The following is a 9,961-nucleotide window of genomic DNA, read 5'->3' as shown; positions in this document are numbered from 1 at the left end:
CATTCTTAAATTCTTTCCTCTTAATGTATCTTTTCTCACCAAATGGACCAAATTTTTAATGAAATCGATTCAACACTTACAGATCCAGCAAATGGAAAATTATAAAAGTCGATGTCAATTCATTGTTTTTATCCCCATGATTAGGTAGAAACAAGCTAGTATACATACAGAGAAGTAAAAACTCCCATTGTATATGGAGAACAAGGGGATTCTACACCCAACTGATTGCTTACACTGATTTTTTAAGACTTCTATTTATGTCAGTTGAACTCCCTACCATGAATCTTAAGACCATTTTCATTTTTCTTTTCACTTCAAATACAAGGAAACACGGGAACAAAAGGGGGTTGTCTTAGATAAATATTCTATGATTCTTTGAAACTTGTAATCTTTTCTTAGAGTTATTAAATTTTATTATTATTGTTTTGCATTAAAGACTCAGCAATTTTTGCTGGAAGGAGGAGGCAGGGTGATTGTTGGTGGGATTTATAATAAAATCATTAATAGATACTCCATAACGTCAGTTGCTAATAAACATGTGGAAGTGATGATTAGAATGTTTTTCTCTATATTGTTAAATACTCAGTGTTTCCAAACATGTTGAATATAATCTAAAATCCAGTTTATAAGAAATCCTACAGGTGGAGGGATATGATAAATGGTACCTAGGTGGAATACTGGAAGGAAACAGGCAACTTCAGGACATGGCTTTAGGGAAGTTATGGATTTATATCTTGCATTTGTTCTCTCTTTCTCTTTATTTTTCATTAAATAAGGTTGATTCACCTATGTTCATAGCTATGTAGAAAATAATGTAGACCAGATTCCATGCCACATACATGTATTTCACCTAACTTCACCATAAAAACATGAAGTGGTTATTATTTAACCTATTTTATAGCTAATGAAAATTAGGGCTAGAAAGGTCCAAAGTCACAGAGTTAATATGTGGTAAAATTAAAATTCAAAGGCAATTTGATCTCAAAATGGATACCTTTACCCATGACGCCATTTTTCCCTCAGGATAGTTGATGGGAAAATGACACCAAGAATTCTAATAAATTTATTAAATAAAAGACAAATTCTATGTCTGCTGAATCAAAATCTCTGGAGATAAGGTCCAGGTATCTGCCTTTATTAAAGGCTCTTCAGGTAGGTCTATATAGGATACAATTCTAGTACCCTGGTGTGTTGGGATGTTGGAGATGATATACTGAATTAAGAATATGTTACTTAATACCACCTGATTTAGTATGCACAGGCCACCCACAGGGGGTGGGCAGGTAGCTTCTTCTACATCAAACTCCCACTTTTAGGAAGTGAAAAACCCCAGTGTCCTTTGATTAAAGGCACAGTATCAATACATTCATGTAAAGGAAGTAAACTTAAAAGAGTTATTATTTACAAATTCCATAAAGTGGGGAGGAGAGTGGAGTGTGCAGTGACCTGGGGGAAGGGCAGTCCTATACCCTAGGTCATGAGCCAGCTGGAGAGAGAGAGCAGGGTAGCAATTACTTATTACTTCAAAGGTGGTTGGGGTGGAGGTGACTTTTTGTGGGCTTAACTCCAGGCAGCGCCTCAGAAAAAACAAAAGTTGTTTTTCTCATCACAGATGGCACTGTGTGATTCCAACAAAAACCAAAAGAAAACACAATGAAACTGGTTCCATTTCATTCAACTTAAACACGTAAATGGATCATAATGCAATGTAAGAAATGAGCTTGAAAGCCTTTAGCCATCTTTAAAACATTTGAGTTTGATTGTATCCTCACTCTATTTTTTTTTTCAAGTCTCCTCCTGGAATTGAACTGTTCGACCTTGCCTTTTGTACTTCGCACTTCTTCCTCATTTGGACTAAATGATTGGAGTGATGTTTTTAGTGTCCGATAGTGTGCACCCCCTCCCCAAACTCAACCTCTGATTCTTTCCACTTTTAGCCACTCTTGTATACCATCCCACCTAACGTAGACCCTAAATCTAGAGTACAAACCTTAAAGACATGCTCTTGTCTGGTGTCCTGACCCAACCTGTCTGATAAAGGAAACTTACTGCAATAATTGTGTCTTATATGACAATTATACCTGCAAGTGGGCAAAATTATACCTGTAAGACTAGATAAAACATGCTGATAGCATTAAAAAGGAATGTGGATAACTACTACTGCATAAAGCGTATTAAAATTCTCCAGAATTTTTCATCCACACATTCAAGAAATCAATTGCAGTAATATTATGTGATAATTTCAGACTCTTAAGAGACATGTAGGCTTCTCAGATTCATTTATTTTTATATATCTAAAAATACCACATGAAAATCTTCTTCCTTTGCTAATAACTTTCATATATGACTTTCCTCATTAATTTCTATTTTAACTCATGCAAAAGTTACCTAGAATCCTCATCAGTGTCTCTTCAAATACCTAGAGGCTTCTGTACTCTGACTTGTTGCCACCATTTGGTTCTCACTTTTAGTGTTTATGAGGGAAGAACATCAGTGTTCAACACTATTCTTTAACATCACTAAGTCCACACGAGAAAGTGGACATTCTTATCCCACTCCCCACATAGTGCTTTGAAACATAGTGCTGCTCTTTTCTCTTTTCCCCTATATACTGCCTCTACATATTTTTAAATTTTTACTTAAATTCCAGTTAGTTAACATACAGTGTACTATTAGTTTCAGGTGTACATTAGTGAGCCAAGACTTCCATACACACCCCAGTGCTCATCACAAGTGCCCTCCTTAACCCCCATCACTTGTTTAACCCATCCCCCGACTTCCTTCCCCTCTGATCACCATCAGTATGCTCTCTGTAGTTAAGAATCTGTTTCTTGGTTTGCCTCTCTTTTTTTATTCCTTTGATCATTTGTTTTGTTTATTGAATTTCACATATGAGTGAAATCATGTGGTATTTGTCTTCCTCTGACTGACTTATTTCTCTTAAAATTATACTCTCTAGTTCCATCCACATTGTTGCAAATGGCAAGATTTCATTCTTTTGATGGTTGATTACTATTCCATTGTAAATATATACCACTTCTTTTTTTAATGTTTATTTTTGAGAGAGCGAGCGAGCACAAGTGGGGATGAGACAGAGAGTTAGAAGGGGACACAGAATCTGAAGCAGGCTCCGGGCTCTGAGCTGACAGTTCACTGTCTCGAACACTGAGCTCAAACACACAAACCAAACTGTGAGATCGTGACATGAGCCAAAGTCAGATACTTAACTGACTGAGCCACCCAGGCGCCCCTATACCACTTCTTTATGCATTCATCATCGATGGACACTGGGGCTGGCCTCTACATTTTAGGTAATAAAGTTATCTTAAGGTTAATGCGTCCTTAAGACACAAATAAGTGATACACTAGGGAAAATATAAGCAAAGATGCCATCTCCCTCTTTTATCTTTACTCCTGTCACTATGAGCCACATAGTACATAGAATAGCCATTTGTCTTTCTAGAGAGAAAAAACAAAATTTTAAATACAAATCATGGCTAATATATTATTTAGTTTATACAAATAGTCCCATTTGTCTTTCAAGCTGCATGCCACTTGAATGAAGGAAAGAACACACTGGCTTAGGGATACACTCTGGGGTCATCTACTATGCATAGCAACACAGGTGACTCCTTTGATGCATGCTGGAGAAGTTGGCACCACACTCAACTTGTGAAGTCCTGAGGAGGTGTTAATATTAGTTAAGAACATCTGAACACATAGATTATCATTCCACCATGACTATCAGGAGTATTTGCCATTATCTTTCTGCAAAGATTTGACATTTAGAGAGAAAGAAAAAAAAAACACTCTTCTAAACATCAGCTCATAATAAAGAAAAGCGCATTCTTAAGGAACTATGCTGGGTCATTTGAAGAGCACAGAGATGTTATTTCTATTTTGTTATTTTTTTTCAAAAATAAATGACAGATAAGCACCAAACATCAAAACATAAAAGTAAAAGAAACAAACAAAAAACACACAAAAAAGTGTTTTGTGGACACCCACAATTCGAGTTAAGAATTTTATAATTTTTTTGTCTCCTCAGAAAACACTAGAGTTGTTTGGATATCATGACATTGAACGTTTCCACCCCCTGAGCATTACATCTATTCCTTATTTTTTTCAGTGGAACGAATCTCTTAATTTGCATGTCACAATGAAAGCAAAACATAGCATGTGTCTCATTTTGTTTGAACTCTACTGTGCCACTTTTATCTTCCTTGTGTACATTATTCATTGAAAAAAATTAATTATTGCCATTTTCCCAGATAGAAATCATTACTGTTGATATAAGATAAGAATACTCCCATCTAAAGATATTCATTATAATGACTCAAAACACTTAGCATTTATATTCTACTATTTATTCTTTAATCTAATTTTGACTTAATTCAAGTTCTCAGGATGAACACTGTTGTGATTATGTGTTTCATTTAAAAACTTTATGTCACACAATGTGATTCAGTGATTGGTTTAAAATATTAGAAACATTTTGGTTGGTAGTAAATATTGTCCAAAAAATAACATAATAGAACAGAAAATATAAAACACATAAATAGCAGCTTAAGGACAGGACTTAAAATGAAGCAAACTTGGACCTAAAACAGAAGTTATAAGTTTTTGACTCTAGCTTTGAGCAAGTGATGTTCCAACTCATGGACTGTTCCCCTTGCTGTGAATGAAGGGCATTTGAAAAGAGGACGTCGTAGGTTCAATGTAATTCTAAAAAGGGTTTCTATTTAAATGTCCTATTTTTCCCCAATCTTTAATTAAAACTCAGTTTACTTGTTCATCTACATCTTGATAACTTGGTTAAAAAATAAAATCAGTGTTTCCCCAGAGGAGATCAATATTTGTGAAAGTATTAAATATGCTCATAAATATATTTTCGATTTTTAATTAATTGGTAATATACTTGTGTCAGCTTTTGCTCTGGAACAATATTTAGTGGGTTAAAAATAATAATCTTTATTTTGATTGCAATTCTGTGGGTTAGCACATTGACCTGGCCTCAGCCGGGCTGTTGCCTAGCTAGTTCTTCGATGGACTCACTGGAGACTAGGGTCATCTGCCAGTTTAGATGGAGATTGGTTGACCTAGGATGCCCTCCCTGGGAGTGCCTTCTCTACCACAACAAAAATCTCTCATCAACAAGAAAGCTGTTCCAGGCTTATTTAGATGGCCTCTGGGCTCCCATAAACACCAAGAGCAGGACCTGCAAGGCTTAAAAATGTAATGTATCAAGAATGATATCTTGTAAACTCAGAGCAAGTCACAGACCAGTCAGATATAGGAAAAGGGGAAACAAACAAAACTCTATCCCTTAATAGGAGTAGCTGCAAAGTATTGTTGCTGATTTGCAAAATTCTACAGCAGTTATTAAGATGGTATTATACATGCCATGCATCACCATGATTCAGTGTTAGTATTAAGTATTAAGTTAGTATTAAGTTCTTTTATGTTTCTATACTTTGCAGAGAATTTAGAGGAATAACCGAGTTCAAACTAATGTGCTAAGGAATAATGAATGACTGCCCCATTGAAAGCCTATCACATCTTCCCTAGTTACTGCCAAACAATAATTAGCTTTGACTCCTTTTGTGTTGTGTTTAACTTAACTACGTTTTTTTGTTGTTGCTCATTATAGATGACCATCTTCAAATTATATTATCTTATGGGCTGAATTCTTCCTCAAGATTCATATGTTGAAGTCCTAACTCCAATAATACCTCAACATGTGACTTTATTTGGCAATAGAACCTTTGAAGAGGTAACTAAGGTAAAATGAGGTTACATGCATGGGCTGTATCCAATTTAATCTCCTTATAAGAAAATCCTAGAACACAGGCACACACAGAGAAAAGACCATGTGATGATACAGAGAGAAGATGGCCATCTTTGTACAAACCAAGGAGAATTATCTCAGAGGAGATCAACCCTGCCACACCTAGATCTCACATATTTAACCTCCAGAATTGTGAGAAAATACATTCCTGTTTATTATATTATATACACAGTATAGTTTCTTTTCTTTTTCCTTTTTCTTTTTTTAAAGTTTTTATTTAAATTTCAGTTAGTTAACATACAGTGCAATATTAGGTTCAGGTGTACAGTTTACTGATTCAACACTTACATACAAAACTCAGTGCTCCTCACAAGTGCACTCTGTAATCCTCATCATCCATTCACCCCTTCTGCCCACCCACCTCCCTCTGGTAACCATGTTTTCTATAGTTAAAAATCTATTTCTTGGTTTGCTTCCCTCTCTCTTTTTTCCCCTCTGTTTATTTTGTTTCTTAAATTCCACATATGACTGGAATCATACTGTGTTTGTCTTTCTTTGACTTATTTCACTTAGCATAATACTCCCTAGCTCCATCTATGTCATTGCAAATGACAAAATTTTATTCTTTTTTATGGCTTAGCAACATTACATTGTGTATATCACACACACGATATCTTCTTTATCCATTTATTAATTGATTGATATTTGGGGTGTCTCCATATTTTGGCTACTGTAGATAATGCTGTTATAAACATTGAGGTGTCTGTATCCCTTTGAATTAGTATTTTTTGTATTCTTTGGGTAAACATCCAGTAGGGCAATTGCTGGATCATAGGGTAGTTCTATTTTTAAACTTTGAGGGAACTCCATACAGTTTTCCAGAGTGGCTGTACCAACTTACATTCCCACCAACAGTGTAAGAGGGTTCTTCTTTCTCATATCTTCCCCAATACCTGTTATTTCCTGTGTTGTTGATTTTAGCCATTCTGAAAGGTGTGTGGTGATCTCATTGTGGTTTTGATTTGCATTTCCCTGATGATCAGTGATGTTGAGTATCTTTTATTTATCTGTTGGCCATCTGTATCTCTTTTTTTTTTTTTTTTAAATGTCTATTCATGTCTTCTGTCCAGTTTTTAAATAGGCTTTTATCCTATTTTGTGTACTAAGTATGAAAAGTTCTTTAGAGATTTTGGATACTAAACCTTTACCAGGTATGTCATTTCCAAATATCTTCTCCCATACCTAAGGTTGCCTTTAGTTTTGCTGATGGTTTCCTTCACAGTGCAGAAGTTTTTATTTTGATGAAGTCCCAATTGTTTATTTTTGCTTTTGTTTCCCTTGCCTCAGGAGAAATATCTAGTAAGAAGTTGCTATGGCTGATGTCAAAGAGGTTACTACCTAGCATTTTAATGGTTTTCTGTCTCACATTTAGGTATTTCATCCATTTTGAACTTATTTTTTGTATGGTGTAAGAAAGTGGTCCAGTTTCATTCTGCATGTTGGTGTCTAGTTTTTTCAACACCATTTGTTGACTGTCTTTTTTCCATTGGATAGTATTTCCTGCTTTGGCAAAGACCAAATAACTATGGGTTCATTTATGGGTTTTCTTTTCCTTTAATCTGTATGTCTGTTTTTGTGCCAGTAACACAATGTCTTGATGACTACAGCTTTGTAACATAACTTGAGGCCTGGAATTGTGATGCCTCCAGCTTTTCTTTTTCAAGATTGCTTTGGCTATTTAGGGTCTTTTGTGGTTCCATACAAATTTTAGTACTGTTTGTTTTCTGTGAAAAATGCTGGTGGTACTTTGATAGGGATTGTATTAAATGCGTAGATTATTTTGGGTAAAATAGATATTTTAACAATTTATTTTTTCCAATCCATGAGCATGGAATGGCTTTCCATTTCTTTGTGTCCTCTTCAATTTCTTTCATCAGTGTTGTATAGTTTTCAGAGTACAAGTCTTTTACCATTTTGGTTAGGTTTATTCCTAGATATCTTATTATTTTTGGTACAATTATAAATGGGATTGATTCCTTAATTTCTCTTTCTGCTGCTTCATTTATTGGTGTATAGAAATGCAACAGATTACCATACACTGATTTTGTATCTGGTGATTTCACTGAATTTGTGTATCAGATCTAGCAATTTTCTCATGGAGTTTTGGGGTTTCCACATAAAGTATCATGTCATCTGCAGATAATGAAAGTTTGACTTCTTCCTTCCTGATTTATATACCTTTTATTTCTTTGTTGTATGATTGCTATGGCTAGGACTTCCAGTACTGTGTTAAATAATAGTGATAAGAGTGAACATTCCTGTCTTTTCTCCTGACTAGAGAGGAAAAGCTCTCAGATTTTCCCTGCTGAGGGTGATATTAGCTGTGAGTTTATCATATGATTTTTATTAGGATGAAATATGTTCAATTGAACCTTTTATTGAGGGTCTCCAATATGAATGGATATTGAACTTTTTCAAATGCTTTTTTTTTTTTTGCATCTGTTAAAATGACCAGGGGTTCTTATCTTTTCTTTTATTAATGTGGTATAGCACTTTGATTGACTTGTGAATACTGAACCACCCATGCAAACCAAGAATGAATCCCACTTGATCATGGTGAATAAATCTTTTAATGTACTAGCAAACTGGATTAAGAATTTTTATATCTATGTTCATTAATGATATTGGCCTGTCAGGTTTTGTTTGTTTGTTTGTTTTTAGTGGAGTCTTTATCTGGTTTTGGTATCAGGGTAATGCTGGTATTATAGAATGAATTTGGAAGTTTTCCTTCCCTTTCTATTTTTTTGGAACAGTTTGAGAAGACTATATTAACTCTTCTTTACATGCTTGGTAGAATTCGCCTATGAAACCATCTGGCCCTGGACTTGTGTTTGTTGGGAAATTTTTGATTACTTATTCCATTTTTTTTGCAGATTATCAGTCTGTTCAAGTTTTCTATTTTTCAGGTTTGGTAGTTTATATGTTTCTTCATTGTTTGGAATACCTCAAAATGCATATTTTGATTAATTTTAATCTTATAAAGGATACTGAAAAGCCATTAGAGAAAGATGAAAAATTATAGTTGACAAGAAAATTAAAATTTTGAGAAAAAAATACTAGTGTTATTTTCAATTTAGTAAAGATGGCCAGCTCAAAATTATAAAGTGTACCTAGGACTAATAACATCCTATATACAAATAATTTGCATACATTACTTTTAATAGACACCAATGAGTAATTAGGAACTGCTGCAATTATATAATGCTGCATAACAAATTACCCAAAACTTGGTGGCTGAAAACAAAAAATTTAGTATTAGCTTTTATAATTCTTTGATTTGACTGGACTCAGCTGGATAGTTCTCTCTGGATTTTACATGCAGCTGCAATGGGAAAACAACTGTGGCTGAAATTATCTAAAGGCTCAACTGGTTTTAGTTGAATGGTCCCTTCATTCTCACAGCTGACACATTGATTTTCCCTGGCTGCTCTTTCTCTCCATGCCAGATCACATCTTGTGTCTGTGGCTTGCGTTTCTCAGAGCAAAGTGATCCCAGGGTAGTGTTTTGTTTGGGTCTCAGCCCATCTATAACCAATGTTGTGGCTCTCCCTTGTTGTTCCGATTATGGTTGTAACAAACCGTCAGCAATAACCATCAGGGAACTTTGGGGGGGAAAGGTTTATTGCTTACAAGTTCTAGAAATTACACAGCACACTTGGGCCATATACTGAGGTCATGGAGGAAGGAGAGAGAGACAAGACAGAGACAGGGACTAAAAGACACAGAGAGGGGGCATGGGCCTCACATTCTACTTTTATTGGGATTGAGGGTGGGGTCCTAGGGTTTCGTTATCTCGCTCTTTATTGATGAATTGTAACATCAGAGTGGGAATTTAAAGTGGAGGAAAAGAAACACCAAGTAGTACAACTGTTCAGTTATGGAAATAAAATAGGATCTCTTAAAAAAAAAAAAAAAAAAAAAAAAAAGAGCCTCGGGGAGGACTCCTGGCCTGGCTCTTCATCTAGTCCTGAGGCTGGTTATATGTGGTCTGTGGCTGCCAATAGCTTATTAGAGATTGGGTCTGAAGTAAGTATCTTTTTCAAGTGGATGCATCTGCAATCAGAGCTTAGGTCAATCACTATGTTACCAAAATTAAAAAAAAAAAAAAAAAAA

Source organism: Crocuta crocuta, unplaced genomic scaffold, assembly GCF_008692635.1.
Source record: "Crocuta crocuta isolate KB4526 unplaced genomic scaffold, BGI_CrCroc_1.0 scaffold66, whole genome shotgun sequence".
Taxonomy (NCBI): domain Eukaryota; kingdom Metazoa; phylum Chordata; class Mammalia; order Carnivora; family Hyaenidae; genus Crocuta; species Crocuta crocuta.
This window is presented reverse-complemented; position numbering follows the sequence as displayed.